The following is an 18,837-nucleotide window of genomic DNA, read 5'->3' on the forward strand; positions in this document are numbered from 1 at the left end:
GAGGGCAAAATCAGACAGCCCATGAACTTTCTGAGTGGTGGAGTCTGCTCGAGGTTCTGATGATCAAACGCCTGCTCCCCTTGCATAAGTTCTTATAGATCTGTGAAATAACAATAAATGAATCCTTACTGGAAATAAGGTGAAGATCAATGCTGGAAGGACTGAGAGCAGGAGTCGGCCCCTCGAACTCTCCACCATTCCATCAGGTTCCCTCTGCCCTTGGCCTCAGTTCCACTCCCCTGCTTGTTCCGTTGCTGTTCAAGGGTCTGTACATGTCACAAGACCCTCTCCCTCACCAACCCACAGGAAGAAACAGGCCCAAATATCAAAGGCTAGACAGGAGGAAATGGTTGGGCTGTACAAGGATGGCAAAGGAAGGAGGGAAGTTCTCGCTCCCCCACCTCCTCCTCGTCCTCCCCTTCCTCCTCCCCTCATCCTCTCCCCCTCATACTCTTACCCCTTCGTCCTCCTCCTCCTCATCCTCTCTCCCTCGTGTTCCTCCCCCTTGTCCTGCCCCCCTCGCTTCTGTTCACTGATCTCCCCGTCTCTTCCTGTCAACTGTACAACGGTCTCCAACCTTCTCCCCTTCACTCAGGTTCATTAAAGAGCTGCTGATGGCACTCGTTCTATTATTCATGTCTACAAGGACCCATAGCCTTGCCGAGTGATAAATTATAACGATGTGCTTTTAGACTAATTCCTTTGTAGCCTGGATTAAAAAGGATCAAAAGATCCACCGTTCCAATAACACCTATTCGAATTTTGTACCTGTATTCTGTTTCAGATTAACGTTGGTGGTGAATGACATTACTCACTCTATTTTAACAGAACCATCAAGGTTTGGTCACGTGATCTTTTGTCTCCAACTGTACCGCCTGACTAAGGAGCAACTGTTTCCCTATCTCCACTCTTCACTGAGAACGGTGCAGTGGCACCTCTGGTAGATCTGCTGCCTCACAGCTCCAGAGACCCGGGTTCAACCCTAACCTCGGGTGCTGTCTGTGTGGCATTTGCACGTTTTCCCTGTGACCCTGTGGGTTTCCCTTAGGTGTTCCGGTTTCTTCCCACATCCCAAACATGTGCGGGTCGGTAGGTTAATTGGCCGCTGTAAATTTCCCCAAGTGTGTGGGTGAGGGGTAGAATCTGGGGGCAGTTGATAGGAATGTGGGGAGAGTAAAGTGGGATTAGTGTAGGATTGATGTAAAGGGGTAGTTGATGGTCAGCAGGACTCAGTGGGCTGAAGGGCCTGTTTCTGTGCTGTATCTCTCTATGACTGTGAGAACAAAAAAGTTCAAATGAAAATAAAACCATGAGAAAATCAGTACAGACTCAGTGGGCTGAAGGTCCTGTTTCTGTGCTGTATTGCTCTATGGCTTATAAAAAATGAAAAATAAATAATTCTATCAAGGAAGTTTCTCTCTTTGATCAAATCATCAAGCTGACAGATATACCGGCCCAAAATGGACATCAGGTTGATCCCACTCCCCAGTTCTCTGCCTGTAGACCTCCAGGTCATGGCTCTGAAAGTGTTCAACCCAGTGCTGTTTATATGAGTGAGGTTTCTGTCTCCAGCCCTCTCTTGGGCAGTGAGGTTAATGTAATGTTTAGTTCCTAGAGGCTCCAAGACCATCCCAGCAGGAAGGCTTCCCATGGCATTCTGGTCTCTGAGGCGGAGGGTTCAGGAAGTTCAGTCACAAGTAGGTGTTGCTGCTTTCTTGCAACACAGAGTCAGTGCTCTTTTCTTTATTTCAAGAATATACTTTATTCATAAAAGTATGTGCATTAAATACAACACAAGCAGCACAGTTATCGTGCCATCAAACCAATACATCCTCTTACAATGTGTTAACGTCATTCATGTTTCATCCTTAAACAATGCACCCGTGAAGTGTTTGAGAGGCTGGTACACAGGACCCAGTCCCTCAGGGTCACATGTGACCCCGGACTGTGGTCCTTCCACGCAGAGTCCATGTAGTGGCTGCACTAAGCTTCAGTGTGTCACTCAGCACCTACCCCTGCACCCTGGAATGCGCCAGCGGGCGGTTCTCACTTACTGACATCTCATTGCACTGGAAGACGAACAACTTTCAGGCCGACCAAAGTGTGTCTTTGACAGAGTTAATGAACTTGCAACAGCACTTGACCAAATCCAAGGTTATCATTTATTGTCATAGGCATACAGTACATACCCACGGCATAAATACCATGAAAGTTAGCTTTTTGCAGTGGCAGCACAGTACATTAGAAACATAAACCTAAATTAACATAAATTATGCATAACTTACACAACAAAATAAACATAATGACACTAGTGCAAGTTGAGAGAGAGAAGAAGGATTACAGTCCGAGGTAGTGTTTGGGTTGTTCAGGTGGGTTTAAGAACCTGGTGGCAGTGGGGAAGAAGCTGTTGTTGAACCTTGAGGTGTGGGTCTTCAGGATCCTGTACCTCCTGCCTGATGGCAGCATCGAGAAGAGGGTATGGCCCGGATGGTGGGGGTCCCTACCCGCGTCACTCTCTCTTCTCCCCTCTCCCATCAGGCAGAAGATACAGGAGCCTGAGGGCACGTACCGCCAGGCTCGAGGACAGCTTCTACCCCACTGTGACAAGACTATTGAACAGTTCCCTTATACGATGAGATGGACTCTTGACCTCACAATCTACCTTGTTTGAACTTGCACCTTATTGTCTACCTGCAATGCACTTCCCTGTAGCTGTGATACTTTACTCTGTATTCTGTTATTGTTTTTACCCTGTACTACCTCAATGCACTGTGTAATGAATTGACCTGTACAAACGGTATGCAAGACAAGTTTTTCACTGTACCTCGGTACAAGTGACAATAATAAACCAATACCAATGCCAATATCCTGATGATGGATGTCGCCTTCCTGAGATTTGAGGTCCCGGTGTACAACCCAATGGAGCAATGCACTGCTGCAGATGCTGCTTTGTGGACAGGGTTGAACTGAGGGTCCCTCTGCCTTGTTGGATGGAGGTAGAAGATCCCACAGCATTGAGTCACTGTCTCATCACTGTTGGTGGGAGCTTGGTGTGTACAAATTGGCTTCGTTGTTCCCTCCAGCACAACAACCACAGCCATAGGCTGTGAAGTGCTTTCAGGCATCCTGAGGTTCTATAGAAATGCAAATTCATTTTATTTTGTTTTAATATCTGTCGCTTCCTGCTCCAAAGCGATCCTTATTCTGATCTTTTGCTTTGCGTGTTTAAATGCCATCAGAGCATTCAGAATCAGAATCAGGTTTATTATCACTGACATACATTGTGAAATTTGTTGTTTTGTGGCAGCAGCACAGTGCAAAGATATAAAATTACTATAGTGTAAAAGAGCAATAATGAGGTAGTATTCATGGGTTCATGGACCGTTCAGAAAACAGATGGCAGAGGGGAGGAAGCTATTCCTGAATAGCTGAGTGTGGGTCTTTAAGCTCCTGTACCTCCTCCCCGATGGTAGTAACGAGAAGAGGACACGTCCTGGGTGGTGAGGGTCCTTAGTGATGGATGCAGCCTTCTTCAGGCACCGCCTCTTGAAGATGTCCTCAATGGCAGGGAGGGCAGTGCCCGTGATGGAGCCCCCTTCCAGGGGCGGGATCTGCCAACTGATGTCCAGTCACGGCTCACTGCTTGCTCAGTTGGCCCTCTGTACCTGCAGTAGGTTAGTGGGGTGGGTAGAACCACAGGCAGCCAGTTTAGGCAGTGCACTGGGTACCAGCGATCCAGCCCACTCCTGCCTCGGCCCAGAGGCTCACAGTCACGTTTTCCATGACACAGAAGGAGGCCATTTGTCCCATCCAGTCTAATGCCACTTCTTATAGAAACCCCATCAAATTATTCCTCAAGTCTCGCTGTAGCATATGATCTCTGACATGTCCAGTAACGCCCCACTAATGCCCAGCATGTAAGTACGAAGGGAAATGGAACATTGGATCTCATCACTGGAAGGCTAAGTTTACACATCGACTATTGATACCATTGTACTTGGTGTTGGTGAAGACCCTTCCCCTCTAGGAGCAGTGTGTAGAGCTCCAGTCCCCTTACTTAGCAAAGGATGGTAGTCTAGGATGGATTCACCTGCTGTGCCTCTAGAACATTGTACCTCACCGTACTTGGCCACGTGACCGTAACTCAACTTGACATAGAACAACACAGAACATAGAACAGTACAGCACAGGAACAGGCCCTGCAACCCACCATGTCTGCACCGACCACAATGCCAATCTAACTGCCAACCCTCTTCCTTAAATATCTTACACCAATCGCTCCCCGTGATAGTAAGTTCCACATTGGGTTGTTGGGTTAATTGAATGTTATTGATTTGTCCCACCTGGAAAGGGTTTCTCTGCATCCACTTCATTATTTCTACAGTCAGAATCTTTTTCCCAGGGTAGAAATGTCAAATACTAGAGGACATGCATTTGAGTAGTGTAGCGGTTAGCATAACGCTTTACAGCGCCAGCGACCCGGGTTCAATTCCCGCCGCTGTCTGTAAGGAGTTTGTACGTTCTCCCCATGTCTGCGTGAGTTTCCTCCGGGTGCTCTGGTTTCCTCCCACATTCCAAAGGCGTACGGGTTAGGAAGTTGTGGGCCTGCTATGTTGGCGTTGGAAGCGTGGCGACACTTGCGGGCTGCCCCCAGAACACTCTACGCAAAAGATGCATTTCACCGTGTGTTTCGATGTACATGTGACTAATAAAGAGATCTGATCTGATCTGAGGTGAGACGGGGGATGTTCAAAGGAGATGTGCAGGGCAAGTATTTTACACAGAGAGTGGTGGCTGCCTGGAACGGGCTGCCGGGAAGAGTGGTGGAAGCAGGTACAATAGTGGCCTTTAAGAGGCTGTTAGATAGAAATATGAATATGCAGGGAATGGAGGGATGTGGATCACGTACAGGCAGAAGAGAATTTAATTTGGTATCGTGTTTGGCACAGACATTGTGGACAGAATGGCCTGTTCCTGTGCTGTACCGTTCTATGTTCTGTGTTCTATTTCAGAGACATTCTATCAGGTCCCTTCTCAGTCTTTCTGTGGAGAACAAATGTCAGGCCGTTCTGTTCTGCAGCAAAGGTTTACTCTAGTCGCCATAAGATCAGACAATTCTCTAATGAAAAAGAAATTCCGCAACCTCACTTTCCCAGGAGTGGTGTTGAAGTCCCCTTTCGCTGTCAATGTCCAACATTCAAGGCAAATTAGTGAAGACCCAAGGTGAACCTGTGGATGGAACAAGAACTGGCTGTGGGACAGAAGACAGAAGATGCTTTCTGGGACAACATGAGAGGTGTGGTCAGGGAGTAGGGTGCAGTCCTCAGATCAATATTAGGAACGTTCTTTCCCCTGCTCTCTGAATTTTGTTTTAACAAGAGTGGAGAAATGTAGCTCAGCGTAAGGAGATTAAATTCACAGTTGATAATGTTGGAGGGAGTCCCAGTTGGAATCAGTGGGCGAGAGAGACGTGAGATGGGATCCAGAGGGGGCGGAGAAGAGTGAAAATTGGGAGACAAGCAGGAGGGGAGACGAGGTGGGGGAAATGGAGAAGGAGAGATTGCAATGTGGGAGAAGAGGGGATAGAGGGACCGGTGAGGGGAAAAGGAGGGGAAAGGGAAAAGAGGAAGATGGGAAGAGGGAGGGAAGAAGAGGAGGGAGCAATAGATGAGGGAGCTAAGCAGGAGGAGAAAGAAAGGGAATTGGGGGGGGATCAAGAGAGAGGGTGAAGAGCAGGCAACTGCTGAATGGGAGAATAGTACCAAGTGGGAATGCAAACAACTCGATGGACTTTGCAAGTGAGCAAAGAAGTCACACTGAAACTTTACCAAACTGTACAGGGAGTCGAGGAAGATCGCACATGTCCAAAAATTCAGATCTTTCTCTTTTGGTTTCAGCAGTAAGATCCCTGACTAAATTCTTTTGTTTTACTTATTTTTGTTTTTGCCAAAAGGCACTGAGGACAAATGTAATGTTTTCCCTGCTATGGTTTGACTCAGCACAGACCAGGTTGCTTCTGAATTACAGGCCAGCAGGGAACAGTGCTGTTGAGGAGTATGTCAATGTGCGTAGGGGTGCGTGTCAGTGCTGTGTAAGATTGGCTGCACAATGGATCCTGACGGGAAAACGGCTGCAAATCAATCTGATTGCAAAAGATCTTGGCAATGTGGTCAGCATCCTACATGTAGAAATCAAGCAAGCAGCTGCTGGCTGTAGTATGGGAGGAAACGCTGGCAAACAGCTCAGGTTTGGCAAGGATGTCACAAGGGAGACTATCTGCAGGCCATGTACCATGTCTATCCACCTCATGAGTATGCCATGGGCAACTCGATTTGTGCCCATGGTTCTTCCTCCTCGAGTTCACCAGCTTCAGCTTGGTGACTCAGGACGTCTGGAATGTGTTGGATCCATGCCACACAGCAACTGTCTGAAACTTCCAAAGACTCTTGCAAATTTCTATAGATGTACGGTGGAGTGCATTCTGACTGGCTGCATCATTGCCTGGTATGGAGGCTCCAATGCACAGGATCGCAAGAGGCTAGAGGGGCTTGTAGACTTAGCCAGCTCCATCACGGGAGGAAACTGGAGCACCTGGAGGAAACCCACGCAGACACGGGGAGAACGTACAGACTCCTCACAAACAGTGGCCGGAATTGAACCCGGGTCGCTGGCACTGTAATAGCGTTACACTAACCACTACAGAACATAGCACAGTACAGCACAGGAACAGGCCATTCAGCCCACTGTGTCTGTGCCAACAATGATGCCAAATTTAACGAGTTCCGTTTCTCTGCATGTGGTCTATATCTCTCCATCCCTGCATGTTCATGTGTCTAAATGCCCCATGGACATTCCTGTCACATCTGTTTCGACTACCTCTTATGTTCCAAGTTTAGGGAAAATCAAGAAAGATTAGACATCCCTGCGAGAACACATCAAATCCTAGTGGGTGACTTATTGTCACTCTAACCTTACTGTTGAGGCCTGCTCTCGGGCATGTTACCTGCTGTGCTGTTGGGACTCATCCTGTGGTAAGCTTGCAATCTCTTTCAAGCACCGTCAGCCTGGAGGCCAGCCAGTTCTCCTGCAGCCTTAAGAAAGAACGCTCAACCCTTTATAGTCATAGAGTATCGAGTAATACAGCACGGAAACAGGCCCTTCAGCCCAATTTGTCCGTGCCGACCATGGTGCCCACCAAGCTAGTCCCATTTGTCTGCGTTTAGCTCATATCCCTCTAACCCCCCTCCTATCCATGTACTGATCTAAATGTCTTTTAAATGTTGTCATTGTAGCTTTGGTTGCATTTTAATAGGAGTCCTCTCTCAGCTGCTGAACTGGGGCTGCAATAACTTGAGGAACATTCTCCAGGAGAAAAGGATGAGGGAATGGATTGGCACTGAGTCCCAGTTCAATCAACATCTTGCAGCCAATCAGGCTGTGAATGGATGTGACCACAACTGCACTGAGCCTGCAAAGGGTTGTCGGCAGGCACTGTAGTGTAGCGGTGAGCATAATGCTATTACAGCGCCAGCGACCCCGGTTCAATTCTGGCCGCTGTCTGTATCTACTCTGCACCCTTTCCAGCTCAATCCAGCTCAGTGAGGTGACCAGAACTGCACATAATAAATTTTGCATCATCACCCTAAACCGAAAAGGGCAGAAAAATACTTGCATTTATTTTAATACATTTCACGTCTATCTTGAAATGTTCTGAAACACTTCACCGCCAAAAACATCCTTCCAGATGTGTGACCACTGCTGAGATGTTGGAATTATTGGTGTAGTTCTGCTCACAGCAAGCTGCCACAAAATAACATATCTGACACTGAGTGAGAGGTGAGTATTGGCCAGGACCTAGACCTCCCCCAACTCTTCTTCTGAACAAGCCGTGATGCCAAGCCCAAGACCTTTCACTCAATGTCAGCAAAACAAAAGAGCTGGTCATTGACTTCAGGAAGGGGGATGGTGCACATGCTCCTGTCTACATCACTGCTGCTGAGGTCAAGAGGGCTGAGAGCTTCAAGTTCCTAGGAATGAACACCACCAATAGTCTGTCCTGGTCCAACCGCATCGACACTACGCCCAAGAAAGTTCACCAGTTCCTCTAGTTCCTCAGGAGGATAAAGAAATTTGGCATGTCCCCATCGACCCTCACCAATTTTTAACAGTGCACCCTGCCCAGATGCGTCACGCCTTGGTATGGCAACTGCTCTACCCGTGACCTCAAGAAACTGCAGAGAGTTGTGGACACAGCTCAGCACATCACGGAAACCAGCCTCCCCTCCATGGATTCTGTCTATACTTCTCACTGCCTCGGTAAAGCAATCAGCGTAATCAAAGACCCCACCCACCATGGACATTCTCTCTTCTCCCATCTCCCATCAGGCAGAAGATACAAAAGCCTGAAAGCACGTACCACCAGGCTCAAGGACAGCTTCTATCCCGCTGTTATAAGACTATTGAGCAGTCCCCTAGTACGATAAGATGGACTCTTGACCTCACAATCTACTTCGTTATGACCTTGCACCTTATAGTCTGCCTGCTCTGTAGCTGTTACACATTATTCTGCATTCTGTTATTGTTTTACCTTGTACTACCTCGAGGCACTGTGTAATGAATTTATCTGCATGGATCTGTATGGATGGCAGGCAAAACAAAGTTTTTCACTGTTCCTCAGTGCATGTGACAATAATAAACCAATTCCAATTCCAAGACTTTGTCCTTAAATCTCTGGAGAGGCATTTGAACCTAAAATCATCAGCGATCAGATGAAAGGGTGACTAGTTATGGGATGCAGCCAGTGCTTTGATCGGAGAGATGTCCAAACTTGTTGACCTCGTGAGCTTATTTGAAAGGATTTTTAGGTATTATGTAACGGTGCACAAAAGATTGGTGATTGGCCCTATATTATATTGCAAAACCTCCCCAAGAGCTGTGATCAAACACACCCTTCCCTGAAACTTTCATAATGACTGTATAACTTCAGTTAAAACAATCCACTCAAACAGAAAAAACTAAATCATTTTGTTACTCCTTTGTTCTTCCGTTTAAAATTAGATAATGAGACAGGAGTGCCAACAAGCAGTACAATTGGCGCTTGTTTGGTCAGACAAATGCTTTGACTAAGTGTCTCTCTGCTGCAACAAGTTTGTAATCAGCCTGAAGCAGTGTTTGGAGCACTGTTTGAAGCAGTCCTGAAGCCAGTTGGACACCATGAGCTATCCTTTGTAACTCCAGTTTGAATCCAGCCCTGGATGGTCCCTTTTCTCAGACTCAGTGTCCCAGGGCTTTCGAGCTGGAATTCCTGGTGGGCTGCTTTCTTTAACAGACCACAATTGCTCAGTCTTTGCACATCCCCAGAAATAGGGAATATTATACAGGCGTGGCATCCAATGCATATTCGAAACAGACTGGTGCTCAGCAGGCTCTGGAGGCTAGGTGAACCATTTGGCTTGGCGCAACCCCAATTAAGCCAATGATCTACAGTCTTGGCAGGGTTCCCCACGGCTTCATGGAGTGGACAGCGAAGGACATAGATTATACGGTAAATAGTAAAGTGGTTTATTATTGTCACATGTACCGAGGTACAGTGAAGATCTTTGTTTTGCATGCCATCCATACAGATCATTTCACCACATCAGTGCATCGAGGTAGTACAAGGGAAAACAATAACAGAATGCAGAATAAAGTGTTACAGTTACAGAGAAAGTGCAGTGCAGGCAGACAATAAGGTGCCAGCCATGATGAGGTAGATTGCGAGGCCAAGAGTCTGTTTTATTGTACAAGGGGACCGTTCATAAGTCTTATAACAGCGGGATGGAAGCTGTCCTTGAGCCTGGTGGTACGTGCTTTCAGGCTTATCAGAGCATTAGAATCTTTATTTCACAAAGAAATATATTTATGGATTTCCACATTCTGCCTTTTAATGTCAAACAATTCTACTTGGGCTTGGATAGCTTTACCCTTTATCTAACCTGTGTTGTCCCTGCCCTGGGAATATGTGATGGGGCAATTTGGAGGGAATGTCACGCTACGTCTAATCCATGCTGTCCCTGCCTTGACAGTGTGCGGTGGGATGATGCAGGGGGAGCTTTACTCCGTATCTACTCTGTGCTGATCCACTATGGCTTGCCCACTCTCACGGTGATCATTCACTCTCTATCTCTTCTACAGCCTGATGGCCAGACATAGTCTCAAGGAAAGGTAGGTCAAGTAGACTCCTAAGAATAATGAAGGAAATTTGACCTTGATTTCTCCTCAGGGGACCTCACTGAGCAGGCACGCCAGAATTGGTTGTCAGAATATCTGGCGCTATGGCTCAGTTGGCTAAAGTGCCTGTTTAGTTAACAGGAGATCCTGAGTTTGAATCTCAACAGTGCCTTCTTTCTATAGGGTGGCACGGTAGTGTAGCGGTTAGCGTGACGCTATTACAGCGCCAGTGACCCGGGTTCAATTCCGGCTGCTGTCTGTAAGGAGTTTGTACGTTCTCCCCGTATCTGCGTGGGTTTCCTTCGGGTGCTTCGGTTTCCTCCCACATTCCAAAGACGTACGGGTTAGGAGCAACTGTGGGCATGGTATGTTGGCGTCGGAAGAGTGGCGAAACTTGCGGGCTGACCCCCAGCACATTCTCAGTAATACAAAAAGATGCATTTCACTGTGTGTTTCAAAGTACATATGACTAATAAATAAATATCTTATCTTACCTGATTACTTCCAACAAGAAGCAATCGGCTCCATAATCGGATTTCCTCAGGCTGTGACCTGTCCAGCGATGTTCAGATGGCTGGGTTAAACCAGCTGTAAGTAACATGTAACAAAGGAGGTCACAGCCCTTATACTGAGCTCCCCACTGCGTTAAACTGGGATTGATGCCGGAGTTAGGATGAAACCATGCTGCTTATTAAGATGGCATTTGTAGTCAGGTTAGCATGGCGGCCTGGTCCAATACTTTCTCTTCTTTCTCCCGAGGCCATCCATTGGGGTTGAAGTTCTGTTGGTTCTGAGCTGGCTGATGAGGCCAGTGTGGGTGCTGCTTAGTGGGGCAGGTAATAGACAGTTTGAGAGGTGGTGGGCTCCTTCTGCCATTATTACTTGGCTTCCAAGCAGTCCTAACAAAGAGACTTCAGGTGCTCAGTGCCTTTCTTGATACCTTCTCCATTTTCAGTGGTCAAGGGCCAGGGATGTCCACAAGTTGATGGTGGTAGTACATTTGTTTGTGGAGTCCACGAGAAGATCCCTGAATCATTTCCTTTGCCCAGCTGAAAATCCCTTGTCATGATGGAGCTCAGAGCAGAGAGCTCTTTTCAGGAGCTATATGGATAACATGGCCCACCTATAAGGGCTAGTGAGTGTAATCAGAGCCTTGATGCTCAATGTCATAGAATCATACAATCATACAGTACGGAAACAGGTCCTTCAGCCCAACTCATCCATGCCGACCAAGATGCCCATCTAAGCTGATACCATTTGCCCGCCTTTAGCCTATATCCCTCTAAGCCTTTCCTGGTGTTGGCCTGGTAGAGAACACTGCCTTTGGTTTGTCTTATCTGCCTGTAAACGTAAATGAATTTAAGGAGAGGACATTGATGGAACCTCTCCTGTGCTTTGATGTGCCTACCCTAGATTATCTTTGTCCCAGAAGTGCACAGGAGGACAGAGTACACTGCTCCCCTGTAGACCATGAGTTTAAGTCACGCCAAGTTTATTGTCATCTGCACAAGTCCATGCAGTGAAAAACTTACTTGCAGCAGCATCACAGGCACAGAGCATTAGAGACACAACATTCACAAGAAAAACATAAATTAAACATCAATTATACCTAAATTATGCAAAAATTGTACAAGAAAATAAAAAAGATTAGAACTAAAAAATATAAACAAAGTTCCTTATGCTGCAAAATGGTTGAAGTGGTCCTACTGTTGCTGTACTGAGGCAGTGATTAAGGTTGTGCAGGTTGGTTCAAGAACTGAATGGCTGAAGGGAAGTAATTGTTCTTGAACCTGGTGGTGTGGGACTTCAGGCTTCTGTACCTCCTGCCCGATGGTAGCTGCCAGAAGATGGCACGGCCCAGATGGTGGGGATCTTTGATACGGTTAGATGTAAGGTCTTGATCTTCTTGGGTCAGTTACTCAAAGGCTGTGCTGGCACATTGGGGGTGAGAGTGAATGTCATCACCCATCTCTGCCTTCATTGAGAGGTGGATCCTGAGTGGTCCACATTTTCCAGGTGTCACCAGTGGCCTTTACTGTCTGGGTCAATGTTATACAGCAAAGTCGGGTTGGCAAAGGACCTTTGTTGTGCAGAATGTTGACTGTAAGGCCTATTGTTCAGTGACCGAGTCCTCAGTGACTTGGCCTGTCCTTTGACTGTGCACGTACTCAAGTATTGTCTGCGTACGACCATCTGATGACTGACATTGCGATGACCTTGGCTTTGTAGTGGGACTAAGGATAAGTTCCACACCAGCCCTGTTCCTTTCAAGAATCTCTTCACAGGTTTTATTTATGGTGGAGTTCAGGGCAGTCCAGATGCTGTGGACACCCTGTTGGCTGGGGAGGAGGGAGTTGCAAGTGAGGATTCCATTGGAGTTACTTTCCCTACTCCCAACCTATCAGTCCCACTTTCCAAGAGGATTCCTGCTTTACAATCCTGACTTTGAAGTTGCCAAGAAATATCAGTTTAAGTTCCTCTGGGATTTGAGCCAGAAAGTGCTCAAAGTCTGAGTAAACAGAGAGTTGTGGGCACAGCTCAGAACAGCATAGATTCTGGCTATACTTCTCGCTGCCTCGGTAAAGCAGCCAACATAATCAAAGACCCCACCCACCCCGGTCATTCTGTCTTCTCCCCTCTCCCATCACGCAGAAGATACAAAAACCCGAAAACACACCACCAGGCTCAAGGACAGCTTCTATCTTGCTGTTATAAGACTATTGGACAGACCTCTTGTACAATAAGATGGACGTTTGACCTCACAATATACCTCGTCATGGCCTTGCATCTTATTGTCTGCCTGCTCTGCACTTTCCCTGTAACTGTAACACTTTATTCTGCGTGCTGTTATTGCTTTCCTCTTGTACTACCCCGATGCACTGATGTGGTGAAATAATCTGTATGGATGGCATGCAAAACAAAGTTTCTCTCTGTACCTCGGTACATGTGGCAATAATAAACCAATTACCAAACTTCCCCTTGGTCTCAGCATAGCTTCCAGAGTTGGAGTCTACACACTGATGCTGGTCGAAGTGAGTCAGAGGGACATGAGGCAGGTACATCCCAAAGGCGAGGTGCTAGATCCAGACCAGGTTGTTCTGGAGGACAAAGTCCAGCCCATGAGCAAGATGTACTCTCCGGGCCCCTCCAGAGGAAGGTGCACCCACCACCCATGACGTCCCCTGCCCATCCGATCTCACTCAGAATCCTGATGCTGATGTCATTGTATCAGAGTTCCAGAGCTACGATAGTTCAGGCCTGGAATGGAGGCTGATGGGTGTCATTAAAAATATCTTCACAGAGCTGATACCAAACCCCCTGAAGTGGGTTCTCTTCTCTGAGCTCCACCGCGACAAGAGATTTCTCAGTAGACAAAGGAAATGATTCAAGGATCATCTCATGGTCTCCATGAATAAGTGTACCACCCCCATCGACTTGTGGCCATTCCTGGCCTTTGACCACTCAAAATAGAGAAGACATATCGAGGAAGGCACAGAACACTTGAAGACTTTTTGTTAGGATCACTTGGAAGCCAAATGATAATGGCAGATGGAACCCACCACCTCGCAAACTGTCCATTCTTTGTCCAGGGACAAGAATCTCCAGGACAGTGGAGACCAGGTTCTGCTGCACAGACTAGCTCAGTACGGGGGTTGAAAACACATCCAAATCAAGGGTTTGTATACTCAGGCAAATCCTAAGCCTGAGGCCAATGATGTACGGGACAGTACTGAGAGAGTGCTGCACTGGCTGAGGTGCTACCTTCCAAATGAGATGTTAACCACTGCTGAGCTTCAAGCGGACTAGAAAATCTCACTGTACAATGTTACAGCCTAGAATGCTGGTTAACATTTATTCCTCAGATGGATGACCTACCTGCCCATGGGATCTCACTGTGTACAAATTTGCAACCCTGTCACCTGCTCCACAACAGTGACTGCAACTCAGAGGTACTGCATAGACTGTGCAGTTCTCTGGGGTACGAAAGACCCTTTTTAGGTGCAAGCGTTCTTTATTTCCTCTCCACAGCTCAAACTTCTGTGTGCACACCGAGGCAATCTCTCTCCAGCTTGCATCTGCACTTTGCTCATTACTCCAGACAGAACAAAGCATATCTAATCAGCTAATATTTGTTTAATTTCAGAGCAGGTCCATTTGATTCTGGCTGGTGAGATGTTGACAGTCGGTTGTACTTTGAGGATTGTCTAGCAACTGAAGTCTTGTTTGGTTAATCATTTGGAAGAATTCTAATTTCCGGGCACACTCACCCATTAGCAAGTGTCACAATCAGTGATACACGACCAGAGACATTGGCAGCTGTTCCTTATCCTGTAAAGCCTATGCTAAACTTGCACATTATCCTAAGATTAGCTGCCAGGTTTCAATGGGACAAATTACAAGTATATAATTTCAACCACACTTTCCTCTACAGATGTTTCTGTTCATCGGTGGGATTTAGGAATCTGGAAAGAACAAGTAATAAGGGTATAAGAAGAAATGAAACAGGAGCAGCAGTAGGTCATGTGCCTATCATACTTGTGCTGTCATTCAACAAGATCATGGCTGATCTTTTAAATCAAACCATCTTCTTGTCCTCTCCCCAAATTCCTCGATTCCTTGACTCTGTAGAAATCTATTGAATTAATTCAGTGACTGAGCCACCATAGGATCCAGAGAATTCAGCCTCTGGTTGAATAAATGTCTCCTTCTTTCAGTCCTAACTAGACGATCCCTTGTTCCGAGGGTGCCACTGTTTCCAGACTCTGCACTGAGAGGACATATCCTCCCTACACCCATCCTGTTGCTCCCCTAAAAACTTAGTAATGATACCAATCAGCCTCCACTCCTGTAACTCTGTCTCCACTTCCAACCAAGGCAAAGGATCTCTGGCAAAAATGTTAAGACCCAAGTCAAGTCAAGTTTATTGTTATATGTTCATATTGTCATATTGTACATGTATGCATAGGTGTAATGAGAAACTTACTTATAGCAGCATCAAAATTAGAATCAGAATCAGATTTAGAATCACTGACATGTGTCGTGAAATTTGTTGTTTTGTGGCAGCAGTACAGTGCAAGGCATAAAATTACTGTGAATTAATTACAATGATAAATAAATAGTGCAAAAAAAAGGAATAACGAGGTAGTGTTCATGGGTTCATGGACTGTTCAGAAATCCAACAGCGGAGGGGAAGAAGCTGTTCCTAAATTGTTAAGTGTGGGTCTTCAGGCTCCTGTACCTCCTCCCTAATGGTAGTAATGGGAAGAGGGCATATCCCGGACGGTGAGGGTTCTCAGTGATGGATGCCGCCCTCTTGAGGCACCACCTCTTGAAGATGTCCTCGATGGTGGGGAGGGTTGTGTCCATGATGGAGCTGGTTGAGTCTACAACCCTCTGCAGCCTCTTTGGATCCTGTGTATTGGAGCCTCCATACCAGGCTGTGATGCAACCGGTCAGAATGCTCTCCACCGTACATCTGTAGAAATTTGTGAGAGTCTTTAGTGACATATTGAATCTCCTTAAACTCTGAATGAAGTAGAGCCACTGGCGTGCCATCTTCATGATTGGATCAATGTGTTGGGCCAAGGATAGATCCTCTGAGATGGTTATGCCCAGGAACTTGAAGCTGTTCACCCTTTCCATGCTGACCTCTCAATGAGAACTGGTGTGTGTTCTCCCAACCTTCCCTTCCTGAAGTCCACAATCAATTCCTTGGTCTTGCTGACGCTGAATGGGAGGTTGTTGTGACAGTCGATCTATCTCACTCCTATATGTCTCCTTGTCACCATCTGAGATTCTACCAACAACAGTGGTATCTTCGGCGAATTTATAGATGGCGTTTGAGCTGTGCTTAGCCACACAGTCATGAGTGTAGAGACAGTAGAGCAGTGGGCTAAGCACACATCCTTGAGGTGCTCCTGTGTTGATTGTCAGTGAGGAGGGGATGTCACTACCGATCCTCACTGACTGAGGGCTCCCAATAAGGAAGTCGAGGATCCAGTTGCAGAGGGAGGTACAGAGGCCCAGGTTTTGAAGCTTGGCACATAGAGATGCAACATTCAGAAGAAAAACATAAATTATACAAGAATTCTACAAGCAGGAACACAATTAGAACCAAAAAATAAACAAAATAAGTTAGCTCAGGCCTACAGTTTTTGGTGCGTGACTTTTGTTTTGGTTGAAGTTGTGCTCCCGAGTGTCGGGGCCAATGCTGACCCCTCAACCAGTCGCATTCTAATTACGTGATGCAGAAAGTAAACACAAGCTTTGGTCAACTGGCTCCTGGATCCTCCTCTGGCTTCAGTTAACTTTCTGGTGATCACCTCCTGACCAATTCTCAAATCTTTGATTCCTTGGTCTAACCTTCCGGACAAGTCCCATCACCTTACCATTAACAATTCATTACACAGGCCATGTAGCTTAACGTGCTGGTAACTGTCCCCATTAAGTTATTTTGATTCCTCCTATCACAACCACTCTAGTTGTTCCACACATCACTCCCCCACCTTCTCTCCTACTGAGAGCTCCCTCGCCTCTCTCTCTTTCTCAGCTCTTTCTTTATCGTTGCCGGGTCAAGATTTTGGAACTCCCTCTCTAGTAGCATTGTGGGTATAACCACACCTTAAGAAGGCAGCCCACCAACACCCCCCAAAGGGCAATTAAATGCTGGCTCAGCCTGTGAAGCCCACATCCTTGAATGAATAAAAAGGGTCATTAGAATCGTACATCACAGAAACAGGCCCTTCGGCCCACCACAACCATGCTGACCTTTTTTTTCTCATCTACACTTATCCCATTTGTCCTCATTGGGACTGTATCCTCCTTTGCCTTGCCTATTCAAGTGTCTTTCTAAATGTCTCTTAAACATAGTGATTGCATCTGATTCCGCTATCTCCTCTGGCAGACAGTTCCAGATAGCAGCCACTCTCTGCATAAACTGCCCTCAAATCCCCTTTAAAGCCCCTTCCTCTCACCCTAAATCTATACCCTCTTGTCGTTGATACCCCTAGCATGGAGAAAATGGTTTTGACTATCTACCCTATCTATGCATCTTATAATTTTATGTACCGCTGCCAAATCACCCCTCAGCCTCTGTCACTCCAAGGAAAACAAGCCCAATCGATCCAGTCTCTCCCCACAACTAAAGACTTCCAATTCAGGCATCCTGGTGAATCTCCTCTGCACTCTCTCCAGTGAAGCAACCACATTCTATCTCTGGTGTGGAGACCGGAACTGCAGACAATACTCAAAGTGTGGTCTAATTAGTGCTTTGTATAGTTACAACGTAATGTTCCAGCTTATATACTCTATGCCCCGACCTATGAAGGCAAGCTTGCATATGCCTTCTTCATCACCCTATCGACTTGTGCTGCTACCTTCAGGAATTATGGACTCGAACCCCAACGTCTCTCTGTTCATCAACATTCCTTAGCAACCTACAATTTACTGTGATAAAAAACACGATGATGCTGGAGGAACTCATTAGGCCAGGCAGCATCCGTGGAGAAAAGCAGGCGGTCAACGTTTCGGGTCAGGACCCTTCTTCAGGACTGAAGATAGGAAAAGCGGAAGGCCAATATATAGGAGGGAAAAGCAGAGCAGTGATAGGTGGACCAAAGAGGGGAGGCGGGGTGGGCACAGGGTGGTGATAGGTAGATGCAGGTAAGAGACAGTGATGGGGAGGTGTGGGGGAGGAGGGGAGAGCAGATCCACCGGGGGATAGGTCAGAGGTAAAGAGAGGAAGGGAAAAAATGGTTGAAAAAAAGAGGCTAGGAAAGGGAAGAAGAGAAGAAGCGCAGTGGGGGTGGTTTTGGGAAAGAGGGTTGAGGATTCAATATTCATGCCGTCAGGCTGCAAGGTTCCAAGATGGAAAATGAGGTGCTGTTCATCCAGTTTGCGCTTGGAATTCTCCTGGCAGTGGAGGAGGCCGAGGACTGACATATCTGTGATAGTGTGGGAGGGGGAGTTGAAGTGACTGGCAACGTGGAGATACAGGTCGCGGTTACGGACAGAGTGCAGGTGTTCTGCGAAACGGTCACCCAGTCTGCATTTGGTCTCGCCAATGCAGAGGAGGCCACAATTTACTGTGTATGTCCTATCCCTATTTGTCTTCTCAAAGTACATCACCTCACACTTGTCAGGATTAAATTCCACCTGCCAATGCTCTGCCCGACTTTCCGTCTGATTTATATCCTGCTTTAGTGTTAGAAAAACCTTCCTTAACAACCACAGCACCACCAACTTTCGTGTCATTCACAAACTTACAAATCATATCACCATAGATGCTGAGCCAGCAGCTTCTGAAGGTGATAGGAAGCTCTAACTTTCACAAGGAACAACACAGCGGCTGTCAATTTTATTTGACTCAACTATTTAAGGAACCATCAGAGATTGAGCTCTGCCTCGGAGTTTATGAAAAATAGACTTGCAATTTAAAAACATCTTTCACAATCCTAAAGCACAATTCAGCCAAATAGTTGCTTTCTAAGCATGATAAATACCTCAAAAGTGTTGTAATGTAGGAAAAGAATCAGTCAGTTTGAGCACAACAGGCTTCCACAGTCAACAGTCATAGAATCATAGAGCATCACAGCATGGAAAGAGGCCCTTCAGCCCAACTCATCCATG

This window comes from Pristis pectinata, chromosome 31, assembly GCF_009764475.1.
Source record: "Pristis pectinata isolate sPriPec2 chromosome 31, sPriPec2.1.pri, whole genome shotgun sequence".
Classification (NCBI taxonomy): Eukaryota; Metazoa; Chordata; class Chondrichthyes; order Rhinopristiformes; family Pristidae; genus Pristis; species Pristis pectinata.